The sequence below is a fragment of the Aulostomus chinensis genome, chromosome 1 (genome assembly GCF_037954235.1).
Source record: "Aulostomus chinensis isolate RoL2024-O1b breed Wild chromosome 1, RoL_Achi_v1.0, whole genome shotgun sequence".
Classification (NCBI taxonomy): domain Eukaryota; kingdom Metazoa; phylum Chordata; class Actinopteri; order Syngnathiformes; family Aulostomidae; genus Aulostomus; species Aulostomus chinensis.
In genome coordinates, this window is record NC_141320.1 from 42,560,625 (window position 1) to 42,578,926 (window position 18,302).

The 18,302-nt window shown below is 46.8% G+C and overlaps 3 non-coding genes across 3 annotated transcripts; 1 reads left to right on the forward strand and 2 right to left on the reverse strand.

The window, feature by feature from the left end:
• Nucleotides 1-1,585: 1,585 nt before the first annotated feature.
• trnae-uuc (transfer RNA glutamic acid (anticodon UUC)) lies at nt 1,586-1,657 on the reverse strand. The gene has a single exon. It is a non-coding gene; the product is annotated as a tRNA-Glu (tRNA).
• A 2,955-nt stretch (nt 1,658-4,612) lies between these two features.
• trnaa-cgc (transfer RNA alanine (anticodon CGC)) lies at nt 4,613-4,684 on the reverse strand. Its single transcript has one exon. It is a non-coding gene; the product is annotated as a tRNA-Ala (tRNA).
• A 798-nt stretch (nt 4,685-5,482) lies between these two features.
• trnae-cuc (transfer RNA glutamic acid (anticodon CUC)) lies at nt 5,483-5,554 on the forward strand. Its single transcript has one exon. It is a non-coding gene; the product is annotated as a tRNA-Glu (tRNA).
• The last annotated feature ends 12,748 nt before the right edge of the window (nt 5,555-18,302 follow it).

The following is an 18,302-nucleotide window of genomic DNA, read 5'->3' on the forward strand; positions in this document are numbered from 1 at the left end:
AGCAGACGCTTTTGTCCACAGCCACGTACGTACATCACATGTATAGAATATATATGTTCCTCTTTCATCTACTGATTAACCACTAAATGCAGTCAAATGCCAGTAAATTCTGAGTATTTATTCATTATTCATGATTATTCATTATTTTTGAATCCATTTTCACTGTCACTCTTCTGTTCATTTTCAGTTTGATTCATAAAAATGAACAAACTTTGACGTGTTTTCTTCTCTTGTGTGTCAACAACTTTGGATTGAATCTCCTGACAAACAGACCACATGACCAGGAGGAAGTGTTGTTGGTGAGTTTGGCCCCTGAGCTCAAGACAGTTGGGACCAATAAAGGACAGCTTCCAATGCAGCTGTGAAGCCTCGTTGTCAGCTGGGAGGAACGACAGGTGTCTCCCTCTAGTGGCTCCTCACAGCAACACCAGCCTCATTTCATTCACATGCATCCACCACCTCACTACCAAAGGCCAGTTGGGCCTCCACAGACAGGAGAGTTTCAAGTGTTGGACAAAGGTCTTTAAGATGTTCTTATTAATTCTATAACATCTGAGATTAAAATCTATGGAATTACAACCAACAAGCAGCCAAACACCTGATCAGATGCTCCTTCATCAGGCTGAGAAGAATCAATCTAAACTGGGATGAAGAAAATTAACTGAGAGGAGAAACCTCCTGATTGGATGACATGGACCCACCTGATCCATGTCAGCCTTGTTGGAGCAGAAAGAGGTGGATCAGAGGAATCAGTGGATCAAGACTCAGGTGGCAGATGAAGAATCTCTGTATTCACAATGGAGTCAGAGAAATCTTCCAACGTGAGAGAACGTGACAGACCATTTTATACTGAAGACAGGCTGTGCGTGTGTGTGTGCGTGTGTGTGTGTGTGTGTGTGTGTGTTTATGTGCAGACTTTTCCCTGGAACAACGTTTTTTATTTGAAGCAAGAAAGCAAGAGCCTCCAGATCAAAGTCAGAATTGATGATGATGTCATCAGGGCTTTGATAGTGTATTTATTTGTACCTAGAATTCTGTCTTTGATCTCAGGAGGATGTGAGAGAAACTCAACTTTAAAAAGTATATGAGAGCATTCAGCTTGGTTAGAAAACATTTTGACTGTTGAACAGTAGAGTTTGTTAGAAACAGTTTACAACACTCAGAATTAAATTGAAGATACAAAAACCTTCCACACTTAAATCCTGTCTCTAACTTCAAACTGGGGATGAACATTTTTATAATCAATCTGTCTCTATGTGATGGCCCTGCCATGGACTGGTGACCTGTCCAGGATAAACCCCGCCCCTCACCTGAGGGATAGGCTCCACCCCCACGAACCATTGCAGATCATCAATAACCAAAGCTACTAAGGAGGATTACAGAGTTTGGGAGTCAGTGACTTAATAGAGTCTAACAAAGGGTTGGACCTGAATGAGACAGTCACCCTTCAACATGGGGCCATGGCAGAGTGAACCAAGAACACTACAATGGGGGTGAGAGTGGAGCCATGATGGACTCACAGTTCATCACCTCCACCATCATGTGGACCACCTGATCACCTCTCCCTCAACCTCTAAACAACTCATTCCCTGACCGGGAATCGAACCCGGGCCGCGGCGGTGAAAGCGCCGAATCCTAGCCACTAGACCATCAGGGACCACACTGAGCTCTCCAACAACAGAGACTATACACAATGACTCAAGAACACAGGACTCTGTGGTCTCAGCTTGAGATGCAGAAGGTCCACCAAGACCACCAGACACCTCAGCCCCCTAAAGACAGTCCACCCCCAGGATCCTGCCCCCTCTGCTCCAACTCAGCCCTCCATTCATAACGTGACTTTCGCTACGTCCGAACTGCCAAGTACCAACCTACGTCCTCCTGCTACGACCTGAACATGGCGGCACCACTCAGACACCCGAGAAGATTGGTGGGGAAGCACGACCTCTGCTGGCAGAGCACAGACACCGCAATTAGGTAGACAGCACCAACGAAAGCCCCACCTGCTGGCCTGACTGTGGTACTGCACTCCACTCTGAACGCACCCTTCACTCATTCTCTATTATTAAGCACGTTAACGCACCTGTAAAGGTGTGTTCACATTATATACATATTATATATTTATGCTTGGCCGTTTTTGATGAACTTGGGCGGTACTCTGGTGCAAAGATGAGGTCATGGAGCTGATCTGGGAGCAGTCCTGATGTTAAATGCTGTGATGAAGGACAGTGTAGAGGAAAAATGCGTCAAATTTAAATTTTAAACAGTTTAACGTTGTTGGCAGGACTCCAACCTGAGCAGGGAGACCCCAATGGATTTCTAGTCCATCGCCTTCACCACTCGGCCACAACGACCACATTCACACACTTTTGTAGGAGACTGAAATTAGACAATGAAAGTTCATGTCAGCACAGTCAAACATTTTTTGTCCTCTCTCAAAGACAAACTATTTGTGTGTGTGTGTGTGTGTGTGTGTGTGTGTGTGTGTGTGTGTGTGTGTGTGTGTGTGTGTGTCAGTGTTGTGACTGAGCGGTGAAGAAGACGACCTTCTGACTCCATTTTCTTTGTTGCTCTTCTATCAGTTCCTCAGTTTCTCTCATCAAGTGAAGCAGCTTTGACAGGTTTACTTCTCTGTGTGTTCACAACTTTGGTCTTTAAACTCCTGACAAACTCACCACGTCACACATTTGGTGAATTAAAGCAACAAATAATGACATCATGATGATTCAGGTTCGGGGGGCACGGCCTGGAGGAAGAGTGGCCGTCTAGCAGAGTTGCTGGTTCAGTTCTCACTTCAGCTGGTGACCATGTTGAAGTGTCCTTGAGCAAGACACTGAGCCCCTCATTGCCCCTGATGACCAGCATCCAAGACCAACAAGCTTCTGATTGGCTCTGATTCTCTGAGCCAAAATCCAACACAGGAAACAGAAACTCTTGAGGTTGTCTCACATTTTTTAAAGAAACTCAGCACAGGACAGTGATAGGAGGCTGGTTTCCTTGATGTGGGCTTCACCTCCACTGCTGTCCACATTTAAATGCTGGCTGATGCTGGTCCCCTGTTGAAACCTGGACCAGACCAGGGACCTTCAGACCTTCAGTCTAACGCTGTTCCAGCATTGGATGAAAAAGTCTGGTCCTCTCATCTTCTTCAACATTGACTTGTTCTACCAGGACAAGAGAATCTGAGCTTGGATGTCATTTAGCAGTCAAAGGCTTGTTAAACTGGTCAACATCAGCTGGTGTTCACTCTGATGATGTAGCGATGGTCTGGATTCTTCCTTCTGGAGCACCAAGCTGCTGGGAAGAAGCCTGATGATGTCAGAGTTGTGTTCAGTGGCTCCTGCTGGGTCCATTTCTGACAAATGGGCTCCAAAGAGTTCAGCTGTTTCAAAGGCTAAGAGAAAGCAGCACATCATGGCGGTCAGGAGACGAGGTGGCCGAGTGGTTAAGGTGATGGACTGCTGATCCATTGAGCTCTGCAGGCGTGGGTTCCAATCCCATCCTCGTCGTAGGAGACTTTGGTTTCTGCTCCTAGATTCTGGAACGACTCTGAACTGTGAGGCTTTGCAAGAGGAGATTCTGCAGCACCTGAGAGCTGCAGTTCCAGGACCCCACAGCACCACCTACTGAATTGGATGATAAAATGCATTTGTTGGACTTTTGTTTTTTGGTGACAGCGCCACCTATCAAATTAGATGATAGCAAAATACTACTTTCTAACTGTAGTATTAAAGGTTTATTCATTCATTTTAAACTTTTTGGAGGAAACAACTGTAAATTAACCAGCAGTTACTGGTGATGCTTCACAGTTTCCAAGCTCAAACGGCCTCCTGCTTGTTGGACTCACAATTTCCAAAAAATGTAGACATCAAAAGTCAAATCATGTTTTTGTTTGGTTTTGTGTTGTTTTGTTTTTTACTGGAGGAAAACTTCAAATTGTGATGATGTGTCTGACTTAGAAACTGAACCCCCAAAAATCAAAAAGTCTCCTTCTTCTGTGCCGTGATCTCTGAGCTGATCATGATTGATCTCATCAATAATCCTTGGCAGCCGACCAGTCACACACAGCCCCCCCCCCCACACACACACACTGAGACATGCAGCAGCTCACAGTAACTGCCTCAGTCACACAGCAGATAGACTCCTTTCTATAACAAGATAAGCAGTAGAAAATGGATGGAAGTGATGATGAACTGATGAACAGGTGATTTGTCCAAAAGTCAACATCAGATTCATTTCCAATCTGTGGAAGCAGTTTCATCTTGAGGTTCCAGGTAAGAACAGCCAGCTGTGGGCTGACACACATCTCTTCAGGAGCACTTCTATGCTCCAAACTTGCCAGGTTGAATTGTGTCTGTATTCTGAGGGCAGCAGGAGGACGGAGGAGTGAGGACACACACATTTGGAACTGAGAGCAGCTGTGTGTGGGATTTCCCCAGCAAAGATAAAACCAGCTCCTTCATGCTGGCTATGAAGGCTCACAGTCACACTGACCCAGCTACAAATACTTTGATATGCAACAGACTGGTTTCTCTTCTGGTAGTTTGTTATCAACTGTTGTCACATTTATGGATCAATTTAGCTGGTAAGATGAAGGCTCCAAAGGACCAGCTGGAGATGCTGGGGATTGAACCCGGGGCCTCATACATGCGAAGCATGCCCTCTACCACTGAGCTACATCCCCTCTGTCAGAGTCACTGTTTAACTGATGCAGCAACACAAACACAGACACAACATTTTTCTCCTTCATTTTAGGGATAAAAAGGAAGTCAGCCTGTGATCTCAAAGGCTCTGTGATCTCAGTAGTTTCACTGTGATGTCAGCCCACACAGCCTTAGACCACAGAGGCAAGTAAGGCTCCAGGAAGCTGAGGCTGCTCCGTTCTCAGTCCAGTCCAGAGTGAAGGTTTTCCTCTCTGAAGCTTTCCAATCCAGCCCAGATCCTCTCTGACTAGCAGGAGTCTTTGACCAGGAAATGAGAATTATATTGAACGTCTGCTCATCCTCAGAATGAAGTAAAAGTATTTGTGTTCCTAAAATAATCTTCAGATGTTAAGATCAATTATTAACATTGATTGACAGCTCTAAACTGACCCATCATCACTATACAGTTGCAAACTGAGGACTGGAATATTTAGAAATCCACAGTTGCTCATAACAACTGGTAGTACAAGTACACAGTAGAGACGACTGTAGGAAGTAGCAGTTGTGAGCCTTGAAAAAAATGCAGTAAAGACAGGAAGCCCCCATCACATTGTCAGTGTTTCAGTGACTGGCATTGTGAAGAGACTGAGACAAAGTCACGTTATGAATGGAGGGCTGAGTTGGAGCAGAGGGGGACAGGATCCTGGGGGTGGACTGTCTTTAGGGGGCTGAGGTGTCTGGTGGTCTTGGTGGACCCTCTGCATCTCAAGCTGAGACCACAGAGTCCTGTGTTCTTGAGTCATTGTTTATAGTCTCTGTTGTTGGAGAGCTCAGTGTGGTCCCTGATGGTCTAGTGGTTAGGATTCGGCGCTCTCACCGCCGCGGCCCGGGTTCGATTCCCGGTCAGGGAATGAGTTATTTAGAGGTTGAGGGAGAGGTGATCAGGTGGTCCACATGATGGTGGAGGTGATGAACTGTGAGTCCATCATGGCTCCACTCTCACCCCCATTGTAGTGTTCTTGGTTCACTCTGCCATGGCCCCATGTTGAAGGGAAACTGTCTCATTCAGGTTCAACCCTTTGTTAGACTCTATTAAGTCACTGACTCCTGCAAGGACAAACTCTAGTCAGTGTGGTCTCTGATGGTCTAGTGGCTAGAATTGGTGCTCTCACTGCCACAGCCTAGGGTTCAAGTCCTGGTCAGGGAAGCTGTGGATACCCTGAGGTTCTAGCCAACTATGGACTGATAGCTGACCTCCCCTCCTCTCTAAAATCCTGGAGAAAGCAGCTGCTAATCAGCTGAGTGACTTCCTCCATAACAAGAGTTGATTTGAGGGTTTCAGTCTGGTTTTAGAGCCCAGCACAGAGACAGCACTGGTAGAAGTCACTGGATATATAAATATATATTATAGATAAATATCGGCCGACTCATCAATGGCTGAGGAATACATTCAGTCAGTAGCATGACAGTCCTCTGAAGCTGTAACGTGAGCCCACTTCTACCGACTAGAGGAGAGGTAAAATTACACCTGAAATCTGAGGTTTGTCCCTCAAAAAGAACCGCGATGTACTAAAAGTTTCCTCCCCAGAATGATTCTATCAACAAACACTTTAAATTGATATTCTGGAGTTTTATTTCAGTCGCCTGGAATTTGCTGTGGAGTGAGTAAGATGGTATTTAAATGGCAGGCCTATCCACTCGCGCTAGCACGAGCATTGCAGATAGCGTCAGCAGGACCAGACCCAATGGGTCCAGAACTGTCTCCAGTTGCTGGGAGCACCCTGGTGAGCTGGGAAGGCCAAAGGTCCAGAAAAGTGAACCTCCACTTCAAGACTGCAGCTGCTCCAGAAAGCAGCTGCAGTCTTGAAGTGGAGGAAGAAGTGCATGGACAGGAACTAGGAGGAGAGACCACATCACCAATCCAGAACAGAGTTTAAAATCCTTCTCCTCAGTCTTAAAGCTCTGAAAGGAACATTCCAGCTAAAAAGGAACCTCAGATGTGTTCTTGTGTTTTTATTATTTCGAACGATGGCAGGGATTTGGTTTGAGAGCATCCATGTCTAACTAGGTTTTGGTGCATACTGCTAATTAGCTCCCACCGCAGGTCGTGGGGGCAGCAGATAAACAGACAAATCATAACAAGAACATCCACTCCAAATAGTCAAACACCAGGGTGGTGATCAAGTAGAGCCTCTGCATGTCAACAAAAGCACTGACAACTTTAAAAGAGAACAGAAAGTTTATTAAAAGACAAGTTTATAAGGACAGTTAAAGGTGTGTAGACGGCTGTTTACACTTTAATTCAGCTGTAGAAGAAGAAGACCTTCACTGTGAAAACTCATCCTGTGTTACAGCCGCCCCTCCAGGACGGTCAGGGACCAACTTCAGTCCTGGTCCTGATACACCGGAAATCCAACCAATCCCTCCCATAGGAACCATGTATTTGTTAAAGCAGCGCTCGCTGTGTCTGTGTAGGAGCCGGTACTGAGCGTATACTGCATGTGTACTACTACTAAAGGTACTTCACCGGAGGCTCCAGCTGATGTCACATATTTCTCCATCAGCTGGATGACATCACTGATATCAGAGACTCCGCCCACTCATTTATTTTCACACATCTCAAAGACAATTCAGTGTTTGATCAGGGATCAATACATCAATATAAAGATCAGTAATTGGTGCCAAGTGGATCTTTGATGGTGACCTAAGAGAAATCAGATCAGCCCTCACACCCTCCTGTCCAATGGTGGCTCCATGATTTCAGCTTCATCCTGTCTCTTTCCTGATGTGTTTTCCCTTCTGCTTTCAAAAACTCTTTACACCCACAACCTTCATGTCTGGCCTCCACCACCATGATTAGTTTCAGTTTCTCCTCAGCTTCAGTCACACAACACAGGATGGACAAAGGAAGTTTCTCTGTTGCGTCGTCTCAAGTTTTCCTGACCTGAGGAGCTTTGTTAACTAACTCAGCAAGACTGATGTCTCTCAGCTGTGTGTTCTCATCATTGTTCTCCATGTAGACACGTCTCCACTGACCATAATCCACTCACCTTCCTTCATTCGTTGCAGTGTCCCAACCAGAGACCAGTCAGGTGGTCTCTGTTCCTGCAGTCATACTGGATATTCGCTATGTGAAGGGGACCAACAAAGTGGTGGTGGACGTGTTGTCTAGAGTTCCTCAGTGTGGTATTTGATTGTGACCGGTTTTCCTCTCTCTGGTTCTCCTCTTGTCTTTTCCTAGCCTCTTAAATTGCAACAAGAGATGCTGGACCACCGGAGCAGGCCACTGGTTCCCCTCCTGATAGTTTGACCTTATCTGAGCAGTCCAATGGGGGACGTATATGGTTTTTAGAGGTTTAGTGAATTATCATTTTGGGATTCAAGAAAAATTACATTCATGGTATTTTGGTAGCGGGATTCCCTTCAGGACCCTGTTCTTGTAGGGGGGTGTGATGGTCCCTTGGCTGATGTCTTTCATGATGTTTCTTGTGTTGCAGCAGGGAGCTGGAGAGTGGGGAGCTGTTCATTCCTCCTAGTTGGTTAGTTGCTCTCTTCATAAAGAACCCGCCTTGCCGGCCAGGAGCCGCTCTTCCTCCTCATCCATTGTCACTTTCATTTTCAGCAGCCAACATCTCTTCCTTACAGCTCCCTTACACTCATGCAACCATAACATTGACTCCATTGCCTGTCAAATCCCATGGCTCTTTTTGTTCTATTTTGTTTTGTTGTTGTTTTCTTGGTTAAAAAAAACATTATTTGGCTTCCTACCCACATCTCCCACTGTTTTGCCATTGCTTCAGAGCCAAGTCGTGAGAAATGGTTTCTCCCCAGTGTGGGTTCTCATGTGACTTTTCAGATGTCCCTATTCTGAGAATTTTTTACCACAAACTGAGCAGGGGAAGGGTTCTCCTCAGTGTGCATTCTCGTGTGTCTTTTCAGACATCCCTTTTCTGAGAATCTTTTGCCACACACAGTGCAGGGGAATGGTTTCTCCCCAGTGTGCATTTTCATATGTCTTTTCAGATGTCCCTTTTCTGGGAATCTTTTATGACATATTGAGCAAGGGAATGGTTTCTCCCCAGTGTGCACTTTCATGTGTCTTTTCAGACATCCCCTTTCTGAAAATCTTTTGCAACAAACTGAGCAGGGGAATGGTTTCTCCCCAGTGTGCATTCTCATGTGTCTTTTCAGATGTCCCTTTTCTGAGAATCTTTTACTACACACTGAGCAGGGGAATGGTTTCTCCCCAGTGTGTGCTCTCATGTGTGATTCTAGATGTGCCTTCACTGAGAATCTTGTGCCACAAACTGAGCAAGGGAATGGTTTCTCCCCAGTATGTGTTCTCATGTGTCTTTTCACACATCCCTTATCTGAAAATTTTATGCCACAAACAGAGCAGGGGAATGGTTTCTCCCCAGTGTGCGTTCTCATGTGTCTTTTCAGACATCCCTTTTCTGAAAATTTTTTGATACAAAGTAAGCATGGAAAAGGTTTCTCTCCAGTGTGTGTTCTCATGTGTCTTTTCAGACATCCCTTTTCTGAAAACGTTCTGCCACAAACTGAGCAGGGGAATGGTTTCTCCAAAGTGTGTGTTCTCATGTGTGATTTCAGATTCCCCGTTGAGAATCTTTTACCACAAACTGGGCATGGGAATGGTTTCACTCCAGTATGTGTTCTCATGTGTCTATTCAGACATCCCTTTACAGAAAATCTTTTGCCGCAAACTGAGCAGGGGAATGGTTTTTCTCCAGTATGTGTTCTCATGTGCGTTTTAAGATGTCGCTTTTCTGAGAATCTTTTGCCACACACTGAGCATGGGAATGGTTTCACACCAGAGTGTGTTCTCATGTGAGTATCCAAACTACTTCTGTAACGAAAACCTTTACTGCATGTTGAGCACCTAAATGGACGCTCATCCTCACTGACTTCTGTCTCAGATTCAGAAGGACCAAAGGTCACGTTCCTGATGATTTCTGATTCTCTTCCAGTTTTTAGTTTTTGCTCTTTTGAGCTGCAATGACTCACTTCCTGTCCTGGGCTCAGTTTCTGAAGCAAATTCCTCCTTGAGCCAAAGGGTTCCTTGTGCTCAGAGGTGGCCGTGTTATCAGGTCTGACCCAATCATCCTCACTGACTTCAGTCTCAGCTTCAGAAGAGTCTGACATCTGGTCTTCAGTCTTAGGTTGTACAAGTGTATCTGGATCTACCTTGCTGGCTGGTTCTGGTTCTGGTCCTCCACTCTCTTCTCCATCAGCTTCTGTTTTCAGAGGATGAATTGGGCTCCTGCTCAGAGACTCTTCTTTCAAGTTCTCCTCAGTTAGACTCTGATGAAGCTGTGGGAACTGAGGTTTCTCTTCGTCCCCTTCACTCTTCACAGGGACCAGAGTGAAGGGGAACGTGGTGATATCAGCCTCCTCCTGCCCTTGAAGCTGCCCTCCCTCCTCACTGGTCCAGAGCTCCTCCCACTCCTCTTTAATGTGGGGGGGCTCTGGGTCCTGCAGCTCAGGGGGAACCTCTTCTTTAATCACCAGCAGCTGCTCCACATCTGCAGGACACAAACAGCAACATCAGAAATCTCTTCATTTGACTCTGAAACAGCGGAGCAACAGACAGAAACAGAAATCAACTCAATGAAAAGAGACGTCCTGCTACTGACGACCAGTCAGCAAACTGGGAACAGAAACGCTGGCTTCAGATGCTTGGATCAACGTTGTGTCACCCAGGTCAAAGGTCATAGGTCCCCTCTGCTGAATGCCTTTGTCCATTCATAATCACATTCACTCGTTGGAATGTTAGTGTCTATAATGGGACAAATGGACAATTCTTGAACGGCCAGTCCAACCCAAGGTCGCCAAGAAAAATCTTTCTTTTTTTAAAGTAGGCCTTTATAATATCCGTGTCAGCCTACATCTTAATGTCACAAAAGAAGCAACATGCACAGCATCCTGGGCCAGCCTGACACACACACACGACACGGCAAGGCTGAGTGAAGCAGTCCTAGTCCCCTATTATCCAGCTAGAACCCTTCGCTCCCAGGATGGAGGGTTACTGGTGGTTCCTAGAGTTCTAAAAGTAGAATGGGAGCCAGAGCCTTCAGCTATCAGGCTCCCCTCCTGTGGAACGGTTTGAGTCCGGGATGCCCCCCCCCCCCCCAAGACCTTCCTTTTTGATCAAACTTATAGTTAGGACAGCTTAAACCGGCCCTTCGATATTTTGCTGTAGGCTTCAACCTGGTTTATGCTTCTGCATGGCATCAACGCCGTACCTACACTGTTGACGCAGACCTACATGGACCCTACGCCGCAGCAGACGTGCACCTCCAAAATGTCCTGACTATTCATTGTGTCGACACGTCGTGACGTGAACATCAAGGACTGTGATTGGTCCGTTCAGAGGAGTCGCCGAATGCATTTAGAGGTGGAAGAACCTCCACGACAAAATGTGCGTCTCCGGAAGAAAATGGCCACAAGTCGTGTTTTTCATGTTCAAGGTTTTAAGTTTGATTCATGAAAACAAAGTCGTTCAAAGAGAAGCACTGGACTTTCTGTTGGAAATAGTTTTGTTTTGGAATCTGACAAGAGCCCCCGAAACCATAGAAAGACACAGCCACACCCCCTAGCAGCTTGGAGGTGAGCTGCAGAGCAACGCATTCCCTCAACACAGAACTGGGCACTGGGCTTCTCTCTCCTCCTCTCTGTCCTCCTATATGTGTCATACATAAATCACACACATTACTAACTCCTCTTCTCCCCTCATCCCAGATCCTGGTGCTGCTGAGGAGGCTGCAGACCTGAAGAGGCTCAAGCTGCCACCCGTAGCTCCACCTGCTCACGTCCCCGTCTGTCCATCAGTCTCTTCCTTTCTCTCTCTCTTTATCTCTGTCCCTCTCTTTCCTTCTGCATATCTGTCTTCCTCCATTCTCTGTCTTTGTCTCTGCCCTGCTCTCCTGCTCTCTTTCCCCCCAACCAGTCAAAGCAGAAGGCCGTCCCCACTGATCCTGGATCTGCTCGACGTTCCTGCCTGTTAAAAGGAAGGTTTTCATCACCACTGTTGCAGGATGTGCTGCTGGTGGAGAATTGTTGGGTGGAGGTTCATTGAAGGAGTTTGGTTCGAGACCTGCTCTACTAGTAAAGAGTCATGAGAGAACTTTGTTGTGATTTGGTTCAAACAAATAAAATTGACTTGACTTGAACGTGATGATAGTGTGGAAAAACTGTCAAAAAGAATGAAGACAGGTGAGAAAGAAAAGGGAGGATTAAAAAGAAGAGATTAAAGAAAAGCTATGGTTCTGCTGAGTGTTGTGATGCTCATGTTTAGCTGTCAAGCTAGCAGCTCTGGACTCACTGATCTGGACTGAAACTGCATTGAAATGAAACAACAGAGCTTCACTGGTGTCTGCAGGAGGTTTGCCTTTGGATTTTGTCCCCTAAATCGACTGTAACATTGGTTCATTCTGACGGGACTCATTTGGATATCATGTGACTTGCTGGAGACAGAGAGACTGCTGACACGTGTGTGTGTGTGTGTGTGTGTGTGTGTGTGCTGACTGAGTCCCACCAACATTGTGCTGCCTGCTCTTTGACTTTGTCTCAGGGGTTTTTCCAGCTGGTCTGGACCACTTGGTCTGATGAAGCTCCAGCTAGAATTCCTAGACTTTGTTTCTGAGCTACTAAAACCTCCCTTTATGTTGGGAACAATGCAGCAGGTCCCTGCGGGGACTCACCTGCTCTGTCCAGCCTGACTCGGGGCTTCAGCACGGCATCGAGCAGCAACCTCTGCCGGCGGTTCTCCCGCTCGTACTCCGCCACGGTTTCCTCCAGCAGAGCCACGATCTGCTCCGCGGCCGCCGCCAGCCGCTCGGTGAGCAGCGCTCTCAGCACCGGGACTCCAGCCGCTGAGTCTCCTTCTCCCAGCTGCAGCAGGAAGTCTTCAGCGGCGGCGAGGATCCGCTCCTGGACCGACACCCGCAGCAGCTGCGCGGCGCACATGTTGAGGTTCTACCGGCGCCACTCAGCCTCCAGGAGACAAAGACCGAGGCCGGGGGTTCACGGACTTCTCCTTCTTTCCTTGTTGTTTGAAAACCTCCCGCGTCTTCGTCTCGTTCTGTGAAGCGCGTTTTGATGACGTATGTGGTGACGTCCGAAGCCTCTTCAGCCGGCAGTGACCACGTGACTGATTCAGGACCTGCTTCTCCGGCTTGGCCTGAGATTCTAAATGTAAAGCAGTGAAACGCCGTGGTTTCCTCCCTCCTCGTCCAAAAGCGTTCGCTATTTGATCAAAGGAAGGAGAAACAAGTGACTCGATGTTGTGGAGGCTGAACTCAGAGTTGAGAGAACTTTCATTCTGATCTGAGAGCAGCAACAAAGCCACTGAGAAAAACTGAACCACTGTCAGAGTCGGCACAGCATCAGCAGTCAGGCTGTGTTCACACTGGAGAAACCATCGGACAGAAACCTCCCTCAGTCACACTGAAGGAACCTGAACTGACTGCTGCAGCTGGACACACACACACACACACACACACACACACACACTCAGCAGGAAACATGAACAGAGAGATAAAAGCACAGGATGCCTCCTCTCCTCCTTCCAGAGATCAACTGATCTCCAGATTGACTTCAATTCTTTGATCAGAATTCTTCTTCCTCCTTGATAGATTTATTGATACTTTGTCATAGACGGTCCATTCCGATTGCAGGATGTTAAAGAGCAGAAGAACCAGGTTCCCATGTATGGAACTAGAATATTTATATACTGTATTGCAGTCGTTTCCAACATCCATCCATCCATTCTCTTCCTCTTATTCCTGTTAAGGGTCATGGGGGTGGAGCCTATCGCAGAGTCTACAGGTGAGAGGCGGGGTTCACCCTGGACAGGTCACCAGTCCATCACAGGACCAACACATAGAGACAGACAACCATTCACTCTCACAGTCACACCTACAGTCAATTTAGAGTATCAATCAGCCTCGTCCCCTCTTGATGTCTTTGGACTGTGGGAGGAAGCTGGAGTACCAGAGAGAACCCACACAGGAACAGGAGAACATGCAGACTCACACAGAAAGATCCTGTGCTCCAGCCGGGACTGGAACCCTGAACCTTCTGCTGTGAGGTATTTTTATCTCACAAGTGGAAAAATGTAGAATCTTCATGTCATTACATGTCGTTCTCCATTGGGTCACTAGGGGGCAGCACCTACCTGCATCACCAATATGAGCCTTCAGTCTGTCAGGGGGTAGAATTCAGTCACCACCAATGACATCAGAGTCAGAGTTTAGACATCAAAGACAGACATTAAAGCCTCTCTGATAAAACAAAAATATACTGCAATATTTTTTTCCAAAGTGAGACCCTCTTTATTCTCTAGTTTAATCTGCTGCAATAATAATGAGCATCTTTGTCAGTCTACTGATGAATGTCAGATATCTTTGATGACCAAACCTGGACGTTTGTCTCAGTTTGACTGGAAGTCTCATTCATTCATTTCTCCTCCATGATTTCCTGCAATGATTTCCTGGTTCTGCTCCATTCAGGTTCAGAGAGCTGAGATTAAAATCACTCAGGAATAAAAGAGGAGACACCAACAAGTCAGCATGGAAGAGGAGCAGCTTTTCAAACTGGTCACCCTGGCTGCTGGTCTGGGCCTCCCTTTGCCTCGGTGCTCCTTGAACCAGTGAAGGTCCTGGTCCAGTCTTCTCCACTGAGTCCTCGTCAACAGGGAGCACCTCCCCACCGGAGAGGTGCAGGGCAAAGGAAAGGAAAACTCCAACCAGAATGAACGCTGCACTAAAAACTGCCCTCCATTTCTTGAGGGGAACGTTGGGTCTTCCTCAGGCAAATGGCAGTCAGCAGTGGCTCAACATCTGAACTGAGCCCAGACCAGGTCAGCTGATCATTCACCAGCTCAGCCCCTCCCACTCATGACGAAGACCTTGAAAACCCCAACATCACCTCCTCCACCTCAGTCTGGCGTGTGTGGATGGAGGGCTGTGACGTCAGCGGCGATGACATCACTGACACAAACACACTGATCTCTGACTGGTCTGGTCTGAGTGGGATTCAGTGACATCACACAACCTGCACCAGATGAAGGGGCGGGGCATCCAGGAGCTGTGACATCACTGGTGACTCTTGTTGGGCCGCCTTCTTGGCCAAAGTGGAGGAGAACAGGACCCAAATACAGACGGGGGAGAGGAGCGTTCAACAAAAGGAGGCTTGAATGATGAAAAGACAAAGAACAACAAAGGAACTCAAAGCACCAACAGAGGAGAAAAGACAAAGTAGCAAACAAAAGCCAAACTTCCACTGGAAACTTGGAGGAGCTGGAACAGGAGGGGGAGAACATGAGGCTGAGAACCCTGGAGAATGAGAGGTGGACAAATCCACCAGCGCAGCATCAGGAGAGCAAAGAAACCAGAAGGAGCTTTGAGGAGCTGCTGACATGCAGCCAGGGAGCGTCTGCCTGAGATGGGAGGAGCTGCTCATCCACCCAGATGGAGAAGCAGCCATCTTGCTCTTCTGACGCCGACCGGCAGAAGGAACAGAGGAGGTGAGGGGCCTCACGTTGTCATGGCGACATGGAAACATTCCACTCTGTCAGTGGTGCCTCCATCAGACGCACTTTGTCTTTGTGAAGATCAAAGTGAAAGGAAATAATAAAATAAAACAATGAAGGCTGCATGAACTGAGTGACACACTTGAGGATGACATCAGCGAAATGTGTGATGTCACACTGCTGAGTCGTGAGGTCACCACCAGAGAACAAATGAGTGATGAGATGCTGATTATTGACTCTCTACTTTAAATGATCTCACTCTCTTCCAGCTTGAAGAAGTTTGAGGATGAATGAAGTCAAGAACTGGAAAAATGGAGAACATTCATGTCATTACATGTTGTTCTCCACTGGGTCACTAGGGGGCAGCACCCACCTGCAACTCCTGGGAGCCCTCAGTCTCACCTCATTTTCAGGCTCCAACTAAAATGAAGCTTCAACTCTTCTGAATCCTCTCCACCTGTCAGATCTGTTTGAAACTTCCAGGTTTGATCAACATCCCAGTCTGAACACATCTACAGGTCAGCAGTGACCACAGCGCCACCTACTGGCAGCAGGAAATGACAGATTTGACACTGAGATGTCCTCGTCACGGCGTGATGGAGAGTTCTGATGATTCATCAGCACAATCAAACTCTGAGAACTCCTCCCTGCATGGTTGATGAGGGTCAAAGTTCCCATGTGTCTCACTTCAGGTGGAGGACCAGAGATTTTAGGCTCATGTGAGTGGTTGATTCTAATGTAAGAATAACAGACCACAGACTAGTCAGTGAATAAAACTGCCGACTTCTTTATAGACAGAAAATGTCAGAAAAACAAAAACTATTGGTTCCAAACCCTTTACATCCACACACATTCAATAAAGGAGTCTCCCTCCAACCAACAGACAGAAACCAGACCTCAGGAGAATCAGGTTATTGACCTCTTTTGAGTCTTATTTGAAGTTAACCCGACTTATTTGAGTTGAGGTTTAATTTGGTGGCTGGATTTCTATGATTGTTTGTTTACTTCACGGTGTCTATTTGAGTTTCCTCAGTCTAGGTTCTCATTTGATCTTGGTTCAGCCTATTGATGAGTTTTAGTTCTACGTTCCCTCTTCCTGTTGGTTTGTTTCACCGGCTCTATCCAAGCTTGAACTCCCTTTCAACAACCCACTCATGTAACACCGATTTGGCACACAATCAGGAAACGTGAACAAAACAAAGTCATAAAAATAAAACTCAGGGCCAAAGTATTTCAATTTACAACTCAATCTCACAAATCAATAATCAGAGTCTCTCCCGTTCATCACCAGTCTTTTCGTTCAGTCCGTTATCAGTCCAAAAGAAATTCAAGGTGTCTCTGTGAAACCTGTCTGTTCTGTCCTACCACAATCCCACCGTCAGGGTCAGTGTCACCTGGGTGGGTGAGGTTTGCAGCGCCATTTTCCACTCCGACTCTCTCTCTCCTGTGGGTGGCTCGCCATCTTTTCTCCACAGCGTCAGGTGTGTTTGCACACCAGTGATCCCGCCTACAAAACCTGGCCAAATCCTCGTTCACAACGCGATCAACACAATCCAGAATCATGGACAGCAGTTGAGTCCAGTGTCTTCTCAAAAAATGAAGGGACCAAGGAGAAGACCTCAAAAGAGTCTGCTTTGTTTACTCTTTCCTCTCTCATTCTCGAGTCGTCCGTCTGCTTTAGTTTAGTTTATTTATATTTGTACAGCACTTTTCATCCAGAGACTGCAACACAAAGTGCTTCACAGAACTGAGAGAAAACAGGCAACGTTCAATAAAATATAAAACAATACATTAAATACATGTTAAGAACCCGGCCTTCCCAACCCACATGACCTCATACATGCACACACCACCCCCCCCACACACACAAATACACACACGTATACACACATACACACACTGACTGTCAGTAGGAACATGGCAGGGCACTGAAAATCCTAGTGAGGAAAGACCACCTATGGGGGCCATCCTCACCAGGAGGTGCCACAGCCCACAACCACAGGGAGCGCCGCCACCCAGACCCCCCGACCCGGACAGACCGGGTACACTCCACATATAATGCAGAGCCCCCCAGCTCTCCGGGCCTGGACGATCCCAAGGACGACGCCCCTGTGGGCGGACCAGACACACCTCCCAGTGTGGAGGGCCCCCACCAGGACACACTGGAGCTAAAAACTAAAAGACTCAAAGAAGGTAGAGTAGGAAAGAACAGAAATTACAATGATATTAAAGTATCAGAATGACATAAAATATATATAAAATCTAAAAGTTTTAAGAACTAATAAAAAAGTAGAATAAAATAATTAAAAGACTAAAGTAACAATAAGATATTGTGATAAAATGAAAGGATAAGAGAGACTAAGTCAGTTAAAAGCTAAGCTAAAAAGGGGAGTCTTGAGCCTCCTTTTAAAAACATCAACAGTCTCGCGGTCCTTCAACACCTCACTGGCGCTGTCACCTGTTCCCACCTGCCTAAAGACTGCCACTATTGTCCCTGTCCCCAAGTGCTCCACAGTGACAGGCCTAAATGACTACCGACCCATTGCACTCACCCCAGTAGTCATGAAGTACTTGGAGAGGCTGGTCAAGGCCCACATAGAGGCCTCCATCAATGTCTCTGTGGACCCCCACCAGTACGCCTACAGGCAACACCGCTCCACTGATGACGCCATTTCACCAGTGGTCCACAGAGCCCTCACCCATCTGGAGAGCAGGAACTCCTATGTCCACCTTCTCTTCCTGGACTTCTCCTCTGCCTTCAACACCATCATCCCACATGGGGGACCTGTTCAGTGGACCTGAGGACTGGTGACCTGTTCAGGGTGAACCCTGCTCTCACCAAATGTCACCCCCCCCATAACCTTTAACAAATCAGTGGTACAGAAAATGGATGGAGTGACTGATTCACTGCAGAGGCACAGTGATGTTATTAATGGAGGAGTCTTTTCATTAAAGACTGAAGCTCCATACAAGACAGAGTCTGTAGACAAGAACATCACAACCTGGGAAGCTTTCACTTCTTTGGACAGACAGCTTTGATTTCAGCTTCTACCTCTGTAAAATTGAAAGTAAAGTAAATGGAGCACCTGTGAAGGTAAAACTGATGA